The following is a 23342-nucleotide window of genomic DNA, read 5'->3' on the forward strand; positions in this document are numbered from 1 at the left end:
GTTTGCTGTTTTATATAGGTACAGTCCATGGCACCCCAAAACAATCATAATAGTAACATCAAGTATCACTTATCACAGATTATCATAACAGAAAAAATAATGAACAAGTCTGAAATATTATGAGAATTACCAAAATGTGACACAAAGCCATGAAGTGAGCACATGTATTTGGAAAAATGATGCCAATAGACTTGCTCAATGCTGGGTTGCCACAAACCCTCAATTTGTGAAAAAAGCAGTTTCTGTGAAGCATAATAAAGCCAAGTACAATAAAACAGATAAAATACGTCTGTATTTGGAGATAGGGTCTTCTAAGAGGTAATGAAGTTAAAATGAGGTCATTTGGGTGGGCCCTAATTCCATATGACTGGTGTCCTTATAGGAAGAGGAGACTAGGACACGGACACATATTGAGAAAGATCATGGGAAGACACAGAGAGAAGGCAGCCGTCTGTAAGCCAAGGAGAGAGGCCTCACAAGAAACCAACCCTGCTGACACCTTAATCTCAGGCTTCCGGACTCACGAATTGTGAAAAAAAAAATTTCTGTTGTTTAAACCACACAGTCTGTGGAATTTTATTATGGCAACCCTAAAAGCTAATACATGTGCTTTACAATTTACAAAGCTTTTTCTCATAAACTCATTTAAATGTCAAAACAATCCAGTTGCACAGAGTATTATCCCCATTTTACTGAGGAAACAGACTCAGAAACTAATAGCCTTAACGTCCCAGTGTTCATGCGTGGCAGATTTTGGCTTGGATCCAGACTTTCTGACTCCAGATCCCAGGTTCTTTGAAATGAACTCTGTTTCCTTTTTGCAAAGTGCTCAGCACCATCGTTTTCATGTTTTTCTGTCCATCAGCCATTTACAGGCAGGCTACAATCTGTTCCCTTAGTCTGGAGAGTGGCTAAGTGATGTGCTTAGGCTTACACAATGAGTTGGTGGCAGGAATGGTATTAAAGTGGCTCCTGAAATTCTGGGTCATTTTAAAGTGATGATTTCTTAATTTTCCTGTTCACTCAGCCAAATTCAAAGAGTCAAGGATTTTTGAGTAGTTTTGTTCCTGGTGCAGAACAGCCCCACCTCTAATGTCTACTTCAGGTGAGCCTGCCACAGGTGATCCAGGAATTCAAACGCTGAGCACCTGAAGAATCTAAGTTATTTACAGGCCTCACTGCAGGGTTTGGCCCTTAAGGAGCTGTTTTGGGCCCTTAAGGAGCTGCTTTTGGCCCTTAAGGAGCTGCTTTTAACTGTCACCACCTACTGGGAGGATAATTGACCAGGGAACTGAGTTCATCTGTGGTTTGCTTTCAACTTAAAATAGTCATATCTTTTCCTGAGAATATTGATTGAAAAGTTGATATCAAAATAAGCAAAGGAGCTACACTAGCAAATTTCAGTGAATGAGGCTTTTTCCTCTTTGGGGGAAGGTGAAAGTGCATGATAGGTTAGTGAGCAAGATTTTAAAATGATTTTCTTACTTAGTGCACAAACAGCAGGAAAAATACCAGAATACATGAAAGGGGAAATTGTACCCACCATCCTCCCACCCCATTTTTTCTCTTTTTTGGTGTGTTTTTATTTATCCAGATGTACATATAGTTTTTACCACTGCACTCATGGCAGAGATGAGATTTTATATTTTCACTGAACATCATAATATAACCATATTTCCTAGTCACCACATAATCTTCATGATTTATATAGATATATATCTCCTCATGATTATATATATCCTTATGATTTTATATATATATATATATATTTTTTTTTTGAGACATGTGTGCCTTTATTAGCTGAGCCACTGCTTGAGGGGGACGAAGCAGGAGGAGTGGGTGGCCCTGAAGCCGGCTGTGCTTCACGGGCTTGTAGGTGATGGAGAACTCGCCCAGGTAGTGGCTGATCATCTCCGGCTTGACCTCCACCTGGTTGAAGGTCTTGCCGTTGTAGACGCCCACCATGCTGCCCACCATCTCGGGCAGGATGATCATGTCCCGCAGGTGAGTCTTCACCACTTCCGGCTTCTCCATGGGCGGCACCGCCTTCTTGGCCTTGCGCAGGCGCTTCAGCAGAGAGCGCTGCTTCCGCCGCAGGCCCCAGTTCAGCCGCCACCGCTGGCGCGCGCTGTACGGCTATATCAGCTGCTCGTAGGACATGTCCAGCAGCTGCTCGAGGTCCACGCCGCAGTAGGTGAACTTGCGGAAGGTCCGCTTCTTTTTCTGCTCTACCTCTGCCATCTTGCCAGATCCTCAGAAAAATGATTGATATTTTTTAATGGCCACATAATATTACTTGAAATGATGCAACCATCGTTTGTGCAACCAATCCCTTTTCCTTAGTCATTCGGGTTGTTTCCAATTTTTCGCTTCAGGTGATACATCCTCTTCGCAGACAGCAGAAAAACAGCAGATTTGTGATTTAATTGGGAGTCTTCTGGGATCGAACAGTGGCTTCGTTTACAGGTGGGTTGCCGAGCGGCCATGGTAACTAATGGAGCAGTCACTATGGCAGTCAGTAGGGCTGAGTGGGAAGGGTGCCCTGGGAGCCTGGAAGCGTGGGAATCAGCAGGGCCGCAGTCGTCCATTTCCCACCCAGTCTTTCCTGTCTCTCGGGGACCGCTGGCAGTTGCTCAGCTGATGCTGAATTGAGAAGCAGCCTGTGAACATGAAGGGTATATGGCAGAGGATCCCAATTTGGCTTCTGCAAGAAGTAGAACCAACAATGAGCTACCTGGGGAGGCCCTGTGCCTCCGACTCTTGCTACTCCTTGGAGCCTCGGGTCTCCGAGAATAAACACCCAGTATACTCTAGGGACCTAACCGCTAATCCCAGGAGCCCGAGCTAAAGAGAAATAGTGTGTTTTGCTTGTTTCATCAAGCTGAAGTCTGACTCACCTGATCCTGGCTTATTTTCTGCTTCTCTGCAACTTCTGCCTGAGGGGACAGGCAGTCCCAGCATATACACAGCCTGAGCACAGCCCTCCAGGTCCTGCTGGGGCCAGAAATTCCTTCTTGCTTTAGCACTTCTCATCCTGGTGCTTATTGCCTGAGCCCTTTGGGAAAGACACCCTGTAGATGAGAATTGCTGACAGTTTGGGGGAGTGAAAATGTGCAGGAAGGCAGAGGATGTTCCCGTTGCGTTTAAGATCAGCTGTATTTGGAGAGAATTCAAAATGCAAGCGTACTTATACAGTCATTGGAGGTCAAGTTAATTTATTGCCTCCTGGTTACAGCATCAGTCCCGCCCCTTAGAACGAGCTGAATTTTGGAGTCTGGTGGCCAGGCAGAATCCTATGGAACCTTCTCCAGCATCTTCTTCATGGTCGATCTCAAGGTCACTCAGGGCTTGTCTTGACTAGTAATAATAGAAGAAGCCAGCACTTTTAGAGTCTCTCTTGCTTAGTACCCTATGAAATGCTTTCCATACAATATCTCAATCCTCACAAGAACCCTATAAAGAAAGGATTATTGCTGCCTCCATTCTATAAATGAAAAAACTAAGATTCAGAAAGGTCAAGTAACAAACCCCAAGTCACAGAGCTGGTAAGTGGCACGAAAAAAAACTCAGATTCGGGCAGGCTTGCATGTACACTCTCCCTGTGAGGGATACTGCCTCCTGCTAGCCTAGCCACAACCAAAGGAAAGTAATAATAGCTCAACCCTTCATCAGTGCCAGGCACTTTGCTAAGGTGTTTGCTTGCGTTCTTCTAACTCTTGAATGAGGAAACTGAGAATCAGAGAGATTAATTCATTTCCCCAAAGTCACACAGCTAGTATTACAGAAACTATTTTCCTCTAAAATCTAATTTCTCCTTATTGTACAGTAGTAGACCCTCATTTTTAGCTGAGCATGTGGCCTTCTAGAGTTATGACTACATTCTCCAGACTCTGTTGAAGCTAGGTGTCCGTGTGACTAAATTGTGGGCAATAGGATATAAGCAAAAGCGGTATGTGCAACTTCCTGGAACTCTCAGCCTTCTCTCTGCTGCTGAAATGCAGACGTGACAGCTTGAGCCAGAGAGTGCCAGCCAGTGCCATGATGTGACCAAGGCCATCAACAGCAGAGCCGCAAGGGAGCAGGAGCCTTGGTCCCTGAGGACATGCTGGCGCTAACTTGGGAATCCTGAGGTGGCCACCTCCAAAATTTTACATGAAAGAGAAAAGTAAACATCTAACTTGCTTAAGCTGCTGTTGTTTTGGGGTTTGTCATTTACAGCCAAACCTAATCCTCATTAAAATAGTGGTGGAACTGGAATTTGAACCAGTTTACTCCCAAGACCAAACTTAACCTCTTTGACATATTATTTCTACTGTAAATCTCTACGCCCACGCCAGTTCATCTTTAAAAAAAAAAAAAATTATTTTCTCACATTTCTGGAGGTTAGATCCAATATCAGTGCGCCACCAGGGTTGGTTTCTGATGAGGTCTCTCTTTCCTCATGGTGGGTGGCTGCCTTCTGGCTGCGTCTTCATATGGCCTCTTGGCTATGCTTGTGTGGAGAGGTTCCCTGGTGTCTCGTCCTCTTCTCATGAGGACAACAGTCCTGTGGGATAAGGCCTTGCCCTTATGACCTCAGTTAACCCTATTACTTTCTTATAGACCTTATGTTTACCGATTTATTATAAAGGATACAGATGAAGAGACACATAGAGCATGGTTTGGGGGTAGGAGTGTGGAGCTTCTGTGTCCTCTCTGGATGCACCACCCTCCATGTGTTCAGCTATCTGGAAGCTCCTGGTTCATCTTATTACCAGTGTCTTCCATTCCCTTCCTTTGAGGAGTCAGTCAATATGTACCAAGTGCTAGGCTCTGTGCTAGGGAATAAACCAAAAATATAAATATGAATGAGCCTTGGTTAGTGCCCTCGAGGAGCTGGCAGTCCATCTTGGAAGACAGATGGCTAAGCTAATAAAGACAATGCAGTGAGTCGTGTAATAAAGACATGGGCCCAATGTTGTGGGAGCCCAGAGGAGTGGCTCACTGCCCCGGGGTCTGGGAAGGTTTTGCCGAGAGTGCAGCAGACAAGGTGGACATGCTAAGTGGCTGCTAGAGTATGAAATGTATTTGCTTCTCAGTCACCAGAACATTTAAACCACGGTCCTCCAAAGACTCTTGCTTGTCTAGAACATAGCCTACTCTCCTTACCCTAGAATTTTAGACTCTAATTCTTCAGCACCGGAGACCCCTAGAGTCAGCCCCTTAGGAATCCAGACTTTTTCTTCTTGCTGGACCCAAGGCCATGAAGAAAAATGTGTGTTGGACCCCGAAGTTCAGCTAACTCATGACAAGGAAGAAAATGGAAGCAGGAAGCCGGAAGGCCACTATCAGCAGGGCTAGACAAATAAAGATTCCTCAGCATAGCTGTGAAAGCCAGAATGAGTTGTAATTACTCTGTGCTTGGAAATGGTGTTTCCAGTGTGACCTTTCTACCTGCTCTTCTAACGGTGGAGCTGCTGTCACTGTTTATAAAGCCCAGACCTGGCTTTCCCTGATTGGAGCCAATTAGAATAACCCCAAGAGGGCAGCCAGGGCCACTTCACTGCTAATGAGGGCAGCTGACGTGTTGGCGTCGGCTTATTTGCCCGGTGAAGAGGAGATGGGAAAGCTTATCCCGCCAAGCGGTCCCTTTCTTTCCCCTCCCAGTGCCTCCAATAAGTCTATTAACTATTCTGAGCACCGGCTTTCACAAAAGGGATGAGATCTACTGGGGGAAGAGACTTTCCTGGGTAATGAGGCCAAGCAACACTTTTCCTTACTCAGCATATATTTATGAAGCAACTACTATGTGCCAGGCGTGGTGCCAGGGGTCGCACATGATGTTATGCCTAGACCGTTTGTTCCTTAAAGAAGACCACCAGAGTCCAGAGTCAAAGCCAAGCGGCAAGGATCTTTACTACAAGTTCGAACTTGGTCCCTCCATTCCACTGCATACAAGAGGGCCCTGAACAATGCGAGTGTTTGCTTTTTATAGCCTGAAAGTTACAGGGGAACAAAGCAATTCTTTTGGTTCCTGCTCTTTCAGTAAAACTTTGAACGGCTGTCCCCTTATCGGAGACTTTCCTGGTGGTGTTTGTACTGGGCTCAGGATGTTTGAGAGATATATGGCGATATGTGGTGGGATGGGAGGATGGGATGTGTTTGTACTGGGCTTGTTTGTTTTGAGCCTGGGGCTGAGGAATGTGCCCGGCTCTTTTCATTCCTCCCCTTTCTTTTCAGGTATTTTTAGAGCCAATCTTGGGTCTTATAAGTCTGATTCTGTTTCAGCGTTTATAGGTTGGTATTGGGCTTTGAGGACCATGAGTTGTACAGTGTCAAACTTTTCTCTAACGAACCGCAAAATTCTGTTAACAACACAAGGTCCTATGGTAAGCAGAAATAGTAGACTCAGCAGGGGTCCAAGGAAGGGGGCTAACAGAGAAAACATAGATGAGTTCTACCATTGGTCTGCAGCTGAAGCAAACTGCCGTGTTCTTACTTCTGTGCTTAACTTGCGTAACTGTTGGACCTGGTCTTCTACAAGCCTTGATTCATTTATGTAGAAACAAGTCTTCTTTTAGAAACATACACGTACCTTCTTTTTTAGCAGTGAGTAGGTCTAAGGCCTTCTGGTTCTGCAAGGTTACCTGTGCTAGGGATGTGAGCTGCCGCTGGAGGGAGGCAAGGGACTTAGCTGACTCCTCCATAGCAACGGCAAATTGTTGGTACAGCTTGTTACTTTCTATGAGGGTGTGACCTAGGGCTCTCCCAGCCAGTCCGGCCACCATGAAGGATGCGGTGAGGGAGATTCCTGCAATGAGGGGGAGAAATATGGCTCGTGCAGGTCTCGGTCTAGGGTCTGGGTGAATAACAGTTACCGGTATACCTTAGGAACTTGCCGGCAGTAAGTAGAGTTAACCGGGGAACTAATGTGATAGGAAGACACAGTAGGTTGGTAACAGAGGGGCTTGATAGGTTTTTAGATAATGTTCTATTACACCAGAAGAATATGCCTGACGGAGCCTTTAAGGCGATATTAGGGGGCGTTGCAGTGATGCTGCAGAGGCTGGAATTAGTTCCTGAGAAACAGTAGGGAAACTTTTCTTGACTGGGGTTTAGGTATAGTGGCACGTTAGGGATAGGGCATATGAGAGGTTTCGGTGGTTGTTAGCTTGGGCAGAGGTGGAGGATCCTCATGGCAGGGGGACAGCGGTTAGTGGTGGACGCCTTAGAGTGGCACACAGAAAGCAGCCAGACAGGCTGTGAAGTCCTGTAAGGTTGGCGAGTTCTAATCTTTCTTGCAATAATTTTAACTAGGAAAAAGGATGTAAATCTTGTGTCAGGCGGTTTTCTTGTCGCTGGATATTTCCATGGACTAGGGGCCGTACCTGCACTAGACCCCGCCACAGATAGAGGTGACTGCTAGGCCATGTGGAGGCGGAGGAGTAGTATACAGCCTCGTGTTGAGGCGTGGTCCAGCGGGAGTTCTAGGGGTCTTTAACTATCCATGTATATGAAAGGTCTCTATCTCGTCTGCGATGGAAGGGCCATCTGGGATCTATCTGTTCTTCTCCACCTCACCATTGGTATTTATGGATGTTACAATAGTTATAAGGGCAGCCGGCACTTTGGTGCCACCAATAGTGCTTACAATTGTATTCAGTCTGATCATACTTGAAGCATATTACTGGTGCCACTGGTTTGGCTACTGGGAAATCGGTAAAATTTAGTAAAATTGGGCTATTGCACCCTGAGGAGGGGCAATCTGCACTGGCCACTAATTTCCTGGGCTTATGAAGTTGCCTAGGGTGGGTTTGGTTTTCATAAAGCCAGACTCTCCAGACAAAGGGATTAGGAGCTGGCTTTATGTTTTCCTTAGCGGCCACTAGGGCGACTAATGTTAGAGTTAGACTACCTAACTGCATGTTTACAGTGAGTTATGCTGCCGGCGCAGGGTGAGTTTTAAGGGGTTGTTCTTAGCTCTGTCCACAGTCCACGTGTCCGGTGCTTCAGCCACCGCCGCCGTGATTGGCCTCAGAAGGTCGGAGGTTGGGTCCACTGGCTTGACGTGGGTGTAGTGGATCCACGACGCAATGCCTTCTACCTTCAGGGTGGTGGGTGTGGTCAGGAGTACTTGGAGTGGTCCTTTCCACCTGGGCTCTAGGGTCTCTTGTCGGTGTCGCTTAACCAGGACCTAGTCTCCTGGCTGGTACGGATGGGGTGTCGGTGGGGGACTGGTCTTATATAGCTCTCTCAGCTTGGGCCAGATTTCCTGGTGAATTTTCTGTAAGGCTTGTAAGGAAAATAAGAATTCAGAGACATTTTCTGTTTCAGACTTAAGCAGGTCATCTTTTAAGCTAGGAACCAGGGGTGGAGGTCTGCCATACATGATTTCGTAAGGGGTGAGGCCTAGTTTGTAAGGGGTATTACGGGCCTGGAACAGAGCATAGGGGAGAAGGACTACTTAATTAGCGCCAGTCTTTATAGTCAATTTAGTTAAGGTCTCTTTTAAGGTCCGATTCATCCTTTCTACCTGTCCTGAACTCTGGGGCCTGTAAGCGCAATGTAGTTTCCAATTTGCCTTAAGGATGGAAGCCAAGTCCTGACTTACCTTAGCGACGAAAGCGGGCCTATTATCTGACCTTATCTGGATGGGGAAGCCATACCTGGGAAGGATATCTTCTAGAATTTTCTTTGCTACGACCTGAGCAGTTTCTCTTTTGGTTGGGAATGCTTCAGTCCACCTTGAAAAAGTATCTACAAAGACAAGTAAGTACTGGTACTTGTACTTTCCTGGCTTTATTTCAGTAAAATCTACTTCTTAGTAGATACCGGGCCTGGTTCCTCTGAGCCTTGTTCCTGCTGCAGCTTGAGATTGGGGGTATGCGTTGTTAAGCTGGCAGACTTTGCAACTTGTCACGATACTGCTGGCCGTCTCAGCTATATGTCTGATTTTGAGCTTGGAGCGTCTGATCAGGTCTATCATCCACCGGGCCCCCAGGTGGGTGGTTCGGTGGATGTGTTCTAACACCTGTTGTCCTAATTTTTCTGGTAGGATGGTTTGGTCATTAGTATCAGTCCACCACCTATTCTGGATTTGTTTTAGGGGAAGTTTGTCAATCTACTGGAGATCTTGTTCTGAATATTCAGGGAAATATGGCAAGTCCTGGGGGTCCGGGTCAGGGAGCTGGAGTGCAAGGAGTTGGCTGGGAGCCTTCGCCACATTCCTTGCAGTTTGGTCTGCCAGAAAGTTGCCTTGAGCAGTTGGAGTAGTTAGTTTCTGATGCCTTGGGCAATGTACAATGGCTAATTTTTCTGGCCTCCATAGGGCTGTTAGCAGGGCTAGGATCTCTTGCTTGTTTTTTATTTCCTTTCCTTCAGCCGTCAGTAACTTTCATTCCTTGTAAATGGCCCTATGTATATGCGCTGTTGCAAAAGCATATCGGCTGTCTGTATATACTGTCAGCTTTTTCCCCGCCCCTAAGTTAAGAGCTTGGGTGAGCGCTATCAGTTCGGCCTTCTGGGCCGATGTCCTCGGGGGCAGGGGTTCCGCCCAGATTACCTCAGTCTCTGAAGTTACTGCCGCTCCAGCGTACCTCTGGCCTTGATGCATGAAGCTGCTCCTATCAGTGAACTAGATGAGGTCGGCGTCAGGAAGTGGCAGTCCTGCAGGTCTTCTCGAACTCCGTGCACCTGAGCTAGTATCTTGGTGCAGTCATGGAGTGGGGCGTCCAGGTCCGGGTTGGGCAGCAGCGAGGCAGGGTTTAAGGTCGTTGGGGGCAGGAAAATTATCCTGAGAGGATTTAGTAGTAGTCCTTGGTAGTGGGTGAGCCGGGCGTTACTCATCCATCGATTAGGTGGCTGTTTGAGTACACCTTCGATGGCATGTGGAGTAACGACCCGCAATTCTTGCCTTATGACAAGTTTATCAGCATCTTGCACTATCAGAGCCGTGGCCGCAATCATTCGGAGACAAGGGGGCCACCTGGCAGCTACTGGGTCTAACTTCTTTGACAGGTAGGCAACTGGCCTCCGCCAGGGGCCTAAGTTCTGAGTTATTACCGCCTTGGCGACACCTTTATTCCCATCCACATATAAGTGGAAGGGCTTGGTAACATCGGGTAGTCCTAGTGCAGGCGCGGAGAGTAGGGTGGTTTTAATCTGTTGGAAGGCGAACTTGGCTTCGTCTGTCCAATTAAATGGCTGTTGCCCCTGTGTTGCCTGATACAAGGGTTTAGCCAGTTCTGCGAACCTAGGTATCTATAGTCTGCAAAATCCCGCCGACCCTAGGAATTCTCTCACTTGTCGGGTGGATTGTGGCCTGAGGATCTGCAGAACAGTTTGTTTCCGGGCGTCTGTTAGCCAGCGCTGCCCTCCTTTAAGCAGGTACCTTAGATATGTTACTTCTGGCTGTAGATGCTCTTTCTGTACCACTGCTGCCAGGACTTTGGTCATTTTTTTTTAGTGGCCTTAAATTGCTTTTCCTCTGGAGTATCTCTGTTATTGTAAACCCACTGGGCTATCTGAAGGAGGTCTTGAATCCGCTTTCTTTCCAAGTCTTCTAATTTCTGGAGTTTTCTCTTAATATCTGGGGCTGCCTGATTTACGAAAGACATTACAATAGCTGCCTGACTTCCTGGAGCCTCTGGATCTATGGGGGTGTACTGTCTAAAAGCTTCCATTAATCTTTCTAAGTAGGTAGCTGGGCTCTCTGTCTTTCCTTGCAGAATAGAATATACTTTAGCCAAATTAGTGGGCTTGCGAGCAGCTGCCCGGAGACCTGCCATTAGAGTCTGGCGATAAAGGTGTAGCCGTCCCTTACCTTCTGCCATGTTGTAGTCATATGCCGGCCTGGTCAGAGGAAAGGTTGCGTTTATGAGGTCGGGGTTGGCAGTCGGTTGACCGTTGTCCCCCGGGACTAGCTTTCTAGCTTCTATCTGTATTCTCTCTCACTCTTCCGTGGTGAACAAAATTTGGAGGAGCTGCTGACAATCATCCTAAGTGGGCTGGTGGGTGAACATGACACTATCTAGTAAAGCCAGTAAATCTTTGGGGTTGTCTGAAAACCGAGCACTCTGAGTTTTCCAGTTATACAGATCACTGGTGGAGAATGGCCAGTACTGGAGCCTGGGGATTCCTGTGTCATCCGGGGGTCCTATTTCCCGAAGGGGTAAAGCCACCGTGGAGTCAGGCGGCTGAGGGGGGCTAGTCCGCAAAGTGCGCCCTCGCGTCCTCCTCGCCGGCCCTTTGAAGTTACTTTCTTTTTCAGCGGGCCCGTGTGTGCCGGCCGCCTCCCGTCCGCCTGCTCCCTCCCGCAGCTCAGCCAGGGGGGCTGGGGCCTGGGGCCCAGAGGGGTACGGAGGGGGTTCTGTGAACAGTGGGTCCCCGCTGTCAGGTAAAACAGGATGGGGGGGGCAGTTGGTTGCTTGGATTTTAGTGGTCGAGCAACTAGTGCCTTACAGGGTTCAGAGGCCAATTGGAAAGGGGACTGCCAAGGAGGCAGGTTCTCAACAAGGTCCTGCCATATGAGGATATATGGGATATGATCTAAGTGGCCCGCACGCCTAGGTAGGAAAATCTTGGACTTTATTTTAGTGATGACGGGAAGTCGGAAGGTCCTTTCGGGCGGCCACCTCACATCAAAGGCAGGCCATTCGGAGCGACACAGAGTAATTAGCTTTCCTTTCCTGATTTCTATACCAGGATCATTGCCTCTTGGTCTAACTTCTTTGAAATTACTCGTAAGGAGAGATAGAGGAGTGCTCTGGGTATTACCTATCCTGTAATAATTTGTAGTCTTTTCCTGTAAAGGAATGTGGGTTTGAATCCCTGTAAAGGAAATCTGATCTGACTTATTAATGATATCTAATCGCAGGCGCACTTTGGCAGCCCTGGTCAGAGGCAGCTGCTGCCCGCCAAACTGGGGCAGCTCAGATCAGGCCAAACCGGGGCAGCTCAGATCAGAGACAGATGCTGCCTGCCCAACCGGGCAGCTCAGATACGGCTGCTGCCCGCCAAACCGGGGCAGCTCAGATCAGAGACAGCTGCTGCCCGCCCAACCGGGCAGCTCAGATAAGGCTGCTGCCCGCCAAACCGGGGCAGCTCAGATCAGAGACAGCTGCTGCCCGCCCAACTGGGCAGCTCAGATACGGCTGCTGCCCGCCAAACCAGGGCAGCTCAGATGAGAGACAGATGCTGCCCACCAAACCGGGCAGCTCAGATATGGCTGCTGCCCGCCAAACCGGGGCAGCTCAGATCAGAGACAGATGCTGCCTGCCAAACCGGGGCAGCTCAGATCAGAGACAGCTGCTGCCCACCCAACCAGGCAGCTCAGATATGGCTGCTGCCCGCCAAACCGGGGCAGCTCAGATCAGAGACAGCTGCTGCCTACCCAACCGGGCAGCTCAGATATGGCTGCTGCCCACCAAACTGGGGCAGCTCAGATCAGAGACAGCTGCTGCCCACCAAACCGGGGCAGCTCAGATCAGAGACAGCTGCTGCCCGCCAAACCGGGCAGCTCAGATACAGCTGCTGCCTGCCAAACCGGGGCAGCTCAGATCAGAGACAGATGCTGCCCGATCAACCGGGCAGCTCAGATACGGCTGCTGCCCGCCAAACCGGGGCAGCTCAGATCAGAGACAGCTGCTGCCCACCAAACCGGGGCAGCTTAGATCAGAGACAGCTGCTGCCCGCCAAACCAGGCAGCTCAGATACAGCTGCTGCCTGCCAAACCGGGGCAGCTCAGATCAGAGACAGATGCTGCCCGATCAACCGGGCAGCTCAGATACGGCTGCTGCCCGCCAAACCGGGGCAGCTCAGATCAGAGACAGCTGCTGCCCGCCAAACCGGGGCAGCTCAGATCAGAGACAGCTGCTGCCCGCCAAACCGGGCAGCTCAGATACAGCTGCTGCCTGCCAAACCGGGGCAGCTCAGATCAGAGACAGATGCTGCCCGATCAACCGGGCAGCTCAGATACGGCTGCTGCCCGCCAAACCGGGGCAGCTCAGATCAGAGACAGCTGCTGCCTGCCAAACCGGGGCAGCTTAGATCAGAGACAGCTGCTGCCCACCCAACCGGGCAGCTCAGATACGGCTGCTGCCCGCCAAACCGGGGCAGCTCAGATCAGAGACAGATGCTGCCCGATCAACCGGGCAGCTCAGATACGGCTGCTGCCCGCCAAACCGGGGCAGCTCAGATCAGAGACAGATGCTGCCCGATCAACCGGGCAGCTCAGATACGGCTGCTGCCCGCCAAACTGGGGCAGCTCAGATCAGAGACAGATGCTGCCCGATCAACCGGGCAGCTCAGATACGGCTGCTGCCCGCCAAACCGGGGCAGCTCAGATTGCAATATAGATCAGATGAGAGCCAGGGGACGTCTCCTACCGGTCTCCGCTGGCCGTCCTATAGTGCGTCCGCCAGGACTGGTCCAGCTCCAGTTTCACACCTCGTGAGTCACAGATTCGGATTCAGAACAGACACAGACAGACAAACGGAGACGAGCCAGCTCACCTATCAGTAGATCGATCCTAGCAGATCCGTTGACCAGGGGTCTGGTGGGCTTGGGGAATCCCGGATGAGCCCCCAGATGTTATGCCTAGACCGTTTGTTCCTTAAAGAAGACCACCAGAGTCCAGAGTCAAAGCCAAGCGGCAAGGATCTTTACTACAAGTTCGAACTTGGTCCCTCCATTCCACCGCATACAAGAGGGCCCTGAACAATGCAAGTGTTTGCTTTTTATAGCCTGAAAGTTACAGGGGAACAAAGCAATTCTTTTGGTTCCTGCTCTTTCAGTAAAACTTTGAACGGCTGTCCCCTTATCGGAGACTTTCCTGGTGGTGTTTGTACTGGGCTCAGGAAGTTTGAGAGATATATGGCGATATGTGGTGGGATGGGAGGATGGGATGTGTTTGTACTGGGCTTGTTTGTTTTGAGCCTGGGGCTGAGGAATGTGCCCGGCTCTTTTCAATAATAATGAATACGATACAGGCAGAGGCAAATTTACCATGAAGTTAATGAAACTTAAGCTTTAGGGCTGCCCATTAGGACAAGTTCTGAAGGGGACCCTAGTAATGTGTTCGTGGCGGTCACGTTTTGTGAAACTTGCCAAAGTCAGCTATTTGAACCACACTCAGTTTAGACTGCTATCTCTTTCCACTCAGACTTCACCTCTGTCACACTCCCCTTCATGTTGCCCAGAACTGAAGTGGCCATGGACATTTTTGTGATCTGGCTAGGGGGAAGTTAAGTTGGGGATACAGTTGTTTTATGGGACATATCTAGGTGGTTTGCAGTCACTTTTGTGTAGAGTTGGTTTTTGCTAGCCATCTCAGTGCAGAAATGGCTCCCAGAAACATGCTTACTGCCCATGGTGCCAACTTATCTGGCATTATGACACTCAAATGCCGGGCCAAAGACCATATGAGATTTGCGAGTGTCCTATGCAACCTGGCCCTGGAAGCGTGTGGGTAATGGAGGAGAAACAAGATTTGAACTGTATAGAGCCAAAAGCTAGTCTGTAGGAAATTCTTCCAATCATCGGATGTGTAAGATTGTAAGTGCAGAATCCAGTTCTCACTGATACCTAGTCATATGCATTAGGCATATATATATTGAGTAATGCGGCGATACAAGTACATGCTTTCCTTTTTTCCCTTTTTTAAAATGCCAAATATAATTTATCAGAATTCCTGTGTTCGTAGGATACAAACTGTAGCGGTCCTACAAACAAGTATGTCTGGCTGTGGTCACATGTGTTTATGCATCCCATCAATCATAAATATAATTTTTATTATGCCAGAGGACTTAATTCTCATTCCATTCTCTATATGGAAAATATTACAAAATCATTACATATGATGAGGCAATAAGAGTATTATTCAGCCAAAAAATGTGGAGAAAGACTTATTGCAGTGTGCTAGGCAGTTAACTAAGAAAAACATGATATTATTTTTCTATATTTTGTGATATTTGAAGTATTTTTCCACTTTAAAAGCTTTACAATTTCTTTCTTTTCCCAATCTACATAAAGGTCCACTTTCCTGCCTAATTTTGTTTCTGTAATTTTGTGTTTTTCTTAAAGAGAACCCTCGGCCGGGTGTGGTGGCTCATGCCTGTAATCCCAGCACTTTGGGAGGCCAAGTGGGGGGTGGATCACGAGGTCAGGAGTTCAAGACCTGCCTGGCCAAGATGGTGAAACCCATCTCTACTAAAAACACACAAAAATTAGCCGGGCACGGTGGCAGATGCCTGTAATCCCAGTCACTCGGGAGGGTGAGGCAGAAGAATCGCTTGAACTCGGAGGGTGGAAGTTGCAGTGAGCCGAGATCGCGCCACTGCACTTCAGCCTGGTGACAGAGTGAGACTCCGTCTCAAAAAAATAAAAAAATAAAACCTCAAATTGTCTAAGCTTCAGGCCCCACAAAACCTGAGTTCACCCCTGGAACATACAATTCTTTATTCCTTGTCATGGCCTAATGGGAGAACCCTATTGCCTCCCTCCTTTACCACATATGTAACCAGTGCCTGCTGCATGCCAGATTCTGAGCTAGGGATGGGCACACTATCATGGATAAAACAGACCTGGCCCCTTCCCGCGTGGAGAGAAGCAGACAGACATCAAATAAACGAAGTCATACAGGATGCTGTGGGAGAGAAAAGGGGTGGGGACCTCTTGCAGGAAATAATGTTTCAGCAGCGACTCAAAGAATATGTAAGAGTTACCCAGATGAAGAGTAAAAGGATGAACGTGCAAGTGGAAAGAACAGCATGAGAGAAGGCCCTGAGGTGGGAAGGGCTTGGTGCATTACAGGTACTCAGTAAATATCTATTGAATTAATTTTTTAAAATTATGATTTGGGCAGGGCCAGGGTGCTATGGGAGCATATAAGAATGGCACAGAACGCTTGCCTACCCCAACCAGCAACAAAGGAATGAGGAATGAGAAAGAGCTAAGTTAGAATTGACTTCCTGACTTTCAGGAGGAGAAATAGCATGTGCAAAGGCCCTGGGGTCAGAGAGAGATCAGAGAGCAGTTCTGTATGGCTGGACCATAGTGGGATGGATTTGAGGAGGGGCATTTGTTGAGGGGAGAATGAGAATTGGCAAGAAATGAGGCTGGAAATGTAAACCAGAGCCAGATCATGAAGGGCCTCATAAGCCATGGTAAGCTGTGTAGATTTCATTTGGATGCTGTGGTGAGGTGGTGTTAGGGAAGGAAATCATAGGCTCAGGCCAGCACGTTGGAAAGATCTGGTTGCATGGTCAAGAGAGGACTGGATGGGCTGGGCGCGGTGGCTCACACCTGTAATCCCAGCACTTTGGGATGCTAAGGCAGGCGGATCACAAGGTCAGGAGATTGAGACCATCCTGGCTAACATAGTGAAACCCCATATCTATTAAAAATACAAAAATTAGCCAGGCGTGGTGGTGGGCCCCTGTAATCCCAGCTACTCAGGAGGCTGAGGCAGGAGAAAGGCGTGAACCCAGGAGGCGGAGCTTGTGGTGAGCCGAGATTGCACCACTGCACTCTAGTCTGGGTGACAGAGTGAGACTCCATCTCAAAAAAAAAAAAAAAAAAAAAAAAGAGGACTGGATGAGATGGCAAAGTTGTTAGAGAAATTCAGGCAAGAGAGGGTGGTGGCCACAGGTAGTGTGGCATGGGGAGAAAGAAGTAGACAGCTCCAAAGGGGAACATTGTGTACCTGATGGAGTTAGGTAGGCAAGATAAGAGTCACATCAGGGCAGACGCCAGGCTGGTGCATAGTTCCTCTTTCTTCCTGAAGCTAGCTAACCTCATGGGAGACAGGGTTCCTGGTTTACAATGGAGGGTGTTACAGGACTGCCTGCATCCTTGGCTACTGGTCACCATGCCCTGCTTATTTTCTGCTCACTCTGTCCTCTGACTTTTCACTGGGTTTGGCCAATGGGGAGCCCACAAATACTGCAGAGCAGAGGAACAGGGTCCCCCATAAGGACCTTGCCTCCCCATGAGGAGGCCTAAGGCTGGCTGTGCCCCTCAGTCTCTCTCAAGGTAACCTTGTCATCTCTACCTTCCTCTACATGACTTTTTTACTTCCTGGTTTCAATGTCCACTCCCTCCCCTTTCACTTGAGCCTGGGGTGGTATACAGCTCAGCTTACGGGCTGCAAGAACACCCCAACATCCCTTCTGGTTCCCACGACTTCACCCACACCTTTGTTAAATTCAACCTCCTTGAGTTACTCTAATGAGTGTGACATCTGTTTCCTGTTGGGACTCTGAGTCACACACTTCTGACACCAGGCCGAATTGTTCATAAAATAATTCCCAGTTCCTTTAAATCAGACCACACCCCCGCAAGCCCAACAGCCAATAAGGCAAGAACACACGCTCCAACCGTTTACCTGGTGTGCAATCAGGATCTTCGTACGACTCCTTCCCCTGGTCAAGTTCTGCTCCTAGCCACCCAGATTTGAGTAGGGCTCAGATTCCCCAGCTGTGACCCTGGGGATTTTCCTAGCGCTGGGCACCGCCCACCACACTGCCCCACACAGGATGCCGCTGCCAGGTTTGGCGCCTTGGGCTAGGACAGGGTATGCAGGGACAAGGGAAGGTAGGTAGCCTCAAGGTTCCTTTCCACCAACCCTGCTGAGACCTGGGGATCCCATCATCAAGTGGCCACTGACCTCCCCTGAGAGGGCTGGAAAAACTTGCAAAATGGTTCTGACTCACTGTTCTCTAGGCTTTCTGCTGACCTGTGATCATCTGCGTGTCTGTCTGGGTGTGTATAAATGGGTCTGTGTCTGTGGTATTTTTGTCTGTTTTCCCCTCCCCAACTCCAGAATGTAAACACACTGAAGGAAGGGACTTGTCTTGTTCTCCACTGTATCCCAGTGCCTGGGACACAGTAGTTAGTGGATAAGTATTTGTTGACCAACAGACCAGTGACTGGTCTCTCATCATCTGTTTACAGTCTTCCCCCAGACAACATAAAGCTCCACCGATTAGATTTCCTAATTACACTCCTTGTCAGTCTTGCCTCCCTGAGATGAGCCTCGTCAGCATCGTGATATTTCCAGCAACTCCTCAATCACACATTTATAGCTTTTTTATGGGATACTCCTACAACCTGATTAATGTGTTTATTGCCCTAAGCACTGACAAGTTTCCAGGGACTCGCACATGAAATTCAAAATAAAATTTTACAGCACATGAAATTCAAAATAAAATTTTATTTTTTGGTTTAACATGAAAGTTTATGCTAAAATTTTAAAAAGCAACTTTCTAGATTTTCTGCCTGCAAAATTGTGAATAAGCTCATTACAGCTGAACTTACCCTTCTTTCTCTCTGTTTGCTGGTGCCCTAGGCAACTGTTTGGTTTGTCTATCGGGCATTAGTTATTTTCATATACGAGTAATTCCATTACTAGTTTTTCACAAGCCAGAATGGAGTTCTTGGGAGCATGGAGACGACAGGGAAGAATCAATGTCCCATTACCCCACATGTGTTGTTTTTCAACCTAGGCACGACTGGCTGGACATGGGACTAACCCGCTCATTGCAGGACATTTATCATTTCTGAGTTCCAGGCGCTAAATGCTGCTAGCATCCCCCAGTCATTGTAACAATTAACAACAAAAGGGCCTCCAAAATCTCCCTAAGGGAGCAGTTCTACCTCAGGTCAAGAAGCATCATGCCCGGTGTGGCTGAATGTAGGTTAAAAGAATGTTCTTTGAAAGGTCCTTCCTTACCCTGCGTGTCTGGAATGCACACCCCTTTCTGTTCCTCCTCACTGATGGGACCCAGGTTCTATAAGACCATTCCTGGGCAATGGAGCCCACACCTTCTCTCTACTGTGAGTAAGAACAGTGTGATTAGCGCCACTCCTTAACATTTTGTCATGTGGCATGACTCTCATTATAACATCACCTTTCATGTTAATTAGCTCTCAGAACATTTCAAAATCTGCATGTGTGTCTCTCTGACTAAGTTATGAGCTCCCGGGGGCAGAAGCCATGTTTTATAACTCTTCAAGTAGGAGAGAAGGTTGGTTTTAGGGGTGAAGTGACTCAGGAAGAGGTGTCTAGAAAGCAACTTGGAATTAGGGTCTGAAATCCAAGGGGAGGTTAGAGCTAGACACAGACTCGGGATGCAGCTGCCCACAGGGAGAGCTGAAATTATGGTAGGAGAAGGGATGACATCAGTTCAAGGACATCACTTTGAGAAATGACCACCTTTAGGATGTGGGAGGAAAATAAAATCCAATAAAGGAAAAGGCAGAATGGTAGGGTTGTGGGAAGTGATGGGATGTTGCTGCATCTCAGAAGGTGACAGGGAGGGGACTGGTTATCAGGACCAGAAGGAGGCAGGACTGAGGAGAGCCTGCCCTGTCTGCCAGCTGAGAAGCCGATGGCAACCTTTGGGACTCTCTCAGTAGAGTGGTAAGAATGGACAAGGCTGTGAAGGACTAAGAAGTGGGGAAACAATGGCAGAGAGTGCAGGTTTCGAGAATTGCAGAAGCGAAGAGAAGACGGCAGTCATGTGAAAGGGCGACTTGGCACATAGGAGGCATTCCTAAATAGATCTGTTTGTATAAATGTGTTCTTGATACAAATATTTATTTTTATACATATATGTTAATATTATAGGAGAGATGGAAACAGTGTTTGGGGACAGTGGGGGAAGGGGGAAGGGAGAAGCCACATTTACAATGGAGTTCTTAACAGAGATTGGCCAGGTCTGGGTAGCAGAGGATGGGTTCCCAGTCCAGGTGGAGGCCTTAGACTTGGAAGGAGAAAGGAAATTCGTGAGAGATGGGAATAAAGGCATGCAGGGAGAGTAAAGAAAAATGGATACTGGGGTGAAAGAATTGCTTCCTTGGCAATTTTACCAGAAACACAAAATGACTCTGGCCCTTCCACATTTATATATTTAGGTGGCTTCCAGCACCTCCTGAGCCTCATACAGATTGCAGAAATTTTTTTACTGGATTAAAAAAGGCCTTCTCCTAGCATGTTATAGCTCTAGCCTGGATAGGGGGTTTGATGGCAGGCCCAGAAAAAGGGGTTGACACTACCAAAGTCTCCAGAAAACCAAAATGCCTCCTTCATTCCAAGCACAAAGGTCAGTAATAATCCACAGCCTGAATGCTAAGCGTAGATGAAAAAAAAAAAGCAACCTTAAACTATACTATGTGCACTCTTCCATTTTACAGCTCTGGCAAAAACAAGCAGGAGACAAATCCCATTTACAAGGACAGCAAAAGCTTGGTCTCCTACCTGACCCAAGCTCTCTCCATGCATCATAAATATTTCCATAGTCATAAATATTACTGATGAGGAAGCAGAAGGCTCTTAATTGGCTCCAAGTCATTTCATGGTGGAGGAAGCTGGGGAAATGCACTGAATAAAAATAAGACAAAGTGAGGGATCTCCCTGGAGGAAATTAAAATCGAATCTATCTCTGATCATGCTATACCTAAAGAACTAACTGGAGATCTTACAGTATAAGGAGCATCCTCTCCCACCAGTTCAGTGTTTTTTCTCAGGGTTGCCAATTCACTTCTGGTTGAGTTCCATGGCAGTTGATATTGTTCATGATGATCCACTATAAGGAAAGAAGGAAGGTAACCAGTATTTATTAAAAATGAATAGCAAGATAATGGCCAAAGAAATGGTGGTATGTTCATACAATAGAATACTAATCAGCAATAAAAAAAAAAAATGGACCACTAATCACATGAGTTTCAAAAACATGCTGAGTGAAAGGAGCCTTACATAAGAGTACAGACTATATAATGAAAAGTAAGTTCACTGCACACTGCTTGTCTGAGTCTGGTAAGACAGAAGAGCCACACATACGAGTTACATGAAGTGGGTTTATTCCTTACAGATAAGCAGCAAGGGATAACAGAAGCCTAGGATTCATTGTGACCCAGTCCCGCAAGGCTCAGAAAACTGCCTGGGGTGGATGAGTTTGACTGTGAATACCTCACTTGCACTGCAGCTGAAGGCGGCAAGCAGCGTGCTCTGGGTTTTAGACCCAGGGGTACTGTAACACACTGGGTTAGAGTATTGAAGGAATCCTGTTTCTGGGTAGTGGGGAACAGGCACAAAGCCCAGGTTGTTCTGGCCAGCTTCCCCTTATCTCAAGATGTTGCATTTCCAGCATATTCTACAGTTATCCTTGAGCACTACAAGCAAGAAAAGGGGAATAACTGGCTCAGTCTGAGGCCACCTGAACAACTGTCCTGCATGTGATCCTACTTATATGACGTTCCATAATAAGTACTTTATAGAGGGAAAAAGAATCGGAACAATGGTCACTTCTAAGGTGAAAGAGGAAAGGACTGGGAAGGATCATGAGGGAACATTCTTTCTTTTTTCCTTTTTACCCAGTCTAGGACATCTTGCTATAGCAGCATGAGGGAACTTTTGGTGGTGATACAAATGTATATGCATGAGGGAACTTTCGGTGGTGATACAAATGTATATATCTCGATGGGTGTTTGGATTACACAGGTGTTTACACTTGTCAAAACTCGGCAAATGTATTCTTAAGATTCATGCATTTCATTGTATCTAAAGTTTACATCAAATGAAGAAGCTAACCAAATACTGAACTCTAGTTTGATATGCATGCTGAAGTATTTAGGGGAAAACATACTGACGCCGGCAATCTACTTTAAAATGAATCACTAAAATAAGATAGATTAATGGGCAGATAGAAGAATGGAGAGATGGATAGATAAGTGAAGAAGCAATTTTAGTAAAATGCTAATGGTAGAATCTAGGTGGTTAGTGTGTAGCTATTCATGGTAAAATTCTTTCTACTTTGCTATGTGTTTGAAAATTTTTACAATAAAATGGAAACAAATGAGTGATGTGATTTTTGAAAAATAGCAACCATTTATTGGGTGCCTATGTATACCAAATGCCTTACATACATTTTCCCAATCCTTGTATTTTCCTGATTTTACAGACCAGAAGGTCAACATTCAGAGAGACTAAGTGACTTGCTCAGAGATGCACTGCTGTAAACAGCAAAGCTAGATTTGCTTGGTTTGTTATATGAATAGAATGTGTAATGATCAAGGCAGGGCATTTGGGATATCCATCACCTTGAGGATTAATCCTTTTTTTATTTTATTTTTATTTTTTTTTAAGACGATGTCTCGCTCTGTCACCCAGGTTGGGGTGCAGTGGCGCGATCTTGCCTCACTGCAACCTCCACCTCCCTGATTCAAGCGATTCTGCTGCCTCAGCCTCCCAAGTAGCTGGGATTACAGGTGCGTGCCATCACGCCCAGCTAATTTTTGTATTTTTTGTAATAGTGAGACAGGGTGTCACCATGTTGGCCAGGCTGATCTGGAACGCCTGACTTCAGGTGATCCGCCCACCTTGGCCTCCCAATATTCTGGGTTTACAGGTGTGAGCCACCGTTCCTGGCCTAGCATTAATCATTTCTAGGCGTTAAGAACATTTCAAGTCCTCTCTTCTAGCTACTTTCAAGTATTTAATATATAACACATTGTTGCTAATTACTCTTCTCTGTCATGGAACATTGTAACTTATAACTTCTATCTAATGGTATGTTTGTACCTTTTAACCGACCTCTCTTCTTACCCCCTCCCACCCACATGCCCTTCCTTGCCTCTGGTATCCATCATTCTGCCTTCCACCTCCATGAGATCAACTTTTTTAGCTCCCACATGAGTCAGAACATATGATATCTGTCTTTTTGTACCTGTCTTATTTCACATAACATCATGACCTCTAGTTCCATCCATGTTCCTGCAAATGACAGGATTTCATTCTTTTTACGGCGGAGTAGTATTCCACTGTGTATATATACCACATTTTCTTTATCCATTCGTCTGCTGATGGACACTTAGGTTGATTCCATATCTATGCTATTGTGAATAGTGCTGCAATAAACATGTTTGTGCAGGTAACCCTCTGATACACTGATTTATTTTCCTTTGGATAAATACCCGGTAATGGGATTGCTGGATCATATGGTAGTTCTACTTTTAGTTTTTTAATTTAATTTAACTTAATTTTTTTTGTACTGACAGGGTCTCCCTGTGTTGCCTGGGCTGGTCTCCAACTCCTGGACTCAAGTGATCCTCCCACTTCAGCCTCCCAAAGTGGTGGGATTATAGGCATGATTATAGGCCATCACACCCAGCCCATTTCTAGTTTTTTGAGACATATCAATACTGTTTCTCATAATGACTATACTAATTTACATACCTACCAACAGTGTATAAGAGTTCTCTTTTCTCCACATCCTCAGCAGCATCTGCTACTTTTTCTAATAATAGCCGTTCTAACTGGGGTAAGATGATATCTCACTGTGGTTTGATTTGCATTTCTCTGATGA

At 47.0% G+C, this 23342-nt stretch overlaps 1 pseudogene; it reads right to left on the bottom strand.

The window, feature by feature from the left end:
- Nucleotides 1-1796: 1796 nt before the first annotated feature.
- On the bottom strand, nucleotides 1797-2266 carry LOC134730571 (small ribosomal subunit protein uS19-like; annotated as a pseudogene).
- Between the last annotated feature and the right edge of the window lie 21076 nt (nucleotides 2267-23342).

The sequence above is a fragment of the Pan paniscus genome, chromosome 1, assembly GCF_029289425.2.
Source record: "Pan paniscus chromosome 1, NHGRI_mPanPan1-v2.0_pri, whole genome shotgun sequence".
In the NCBI taxonomy this organism is placed as follows: domain Eukaryota; kingdom Metazoa; phylum Chordata; class Mammalia; order Primates; family Hominidae; genus Pan; species Pan paniscus.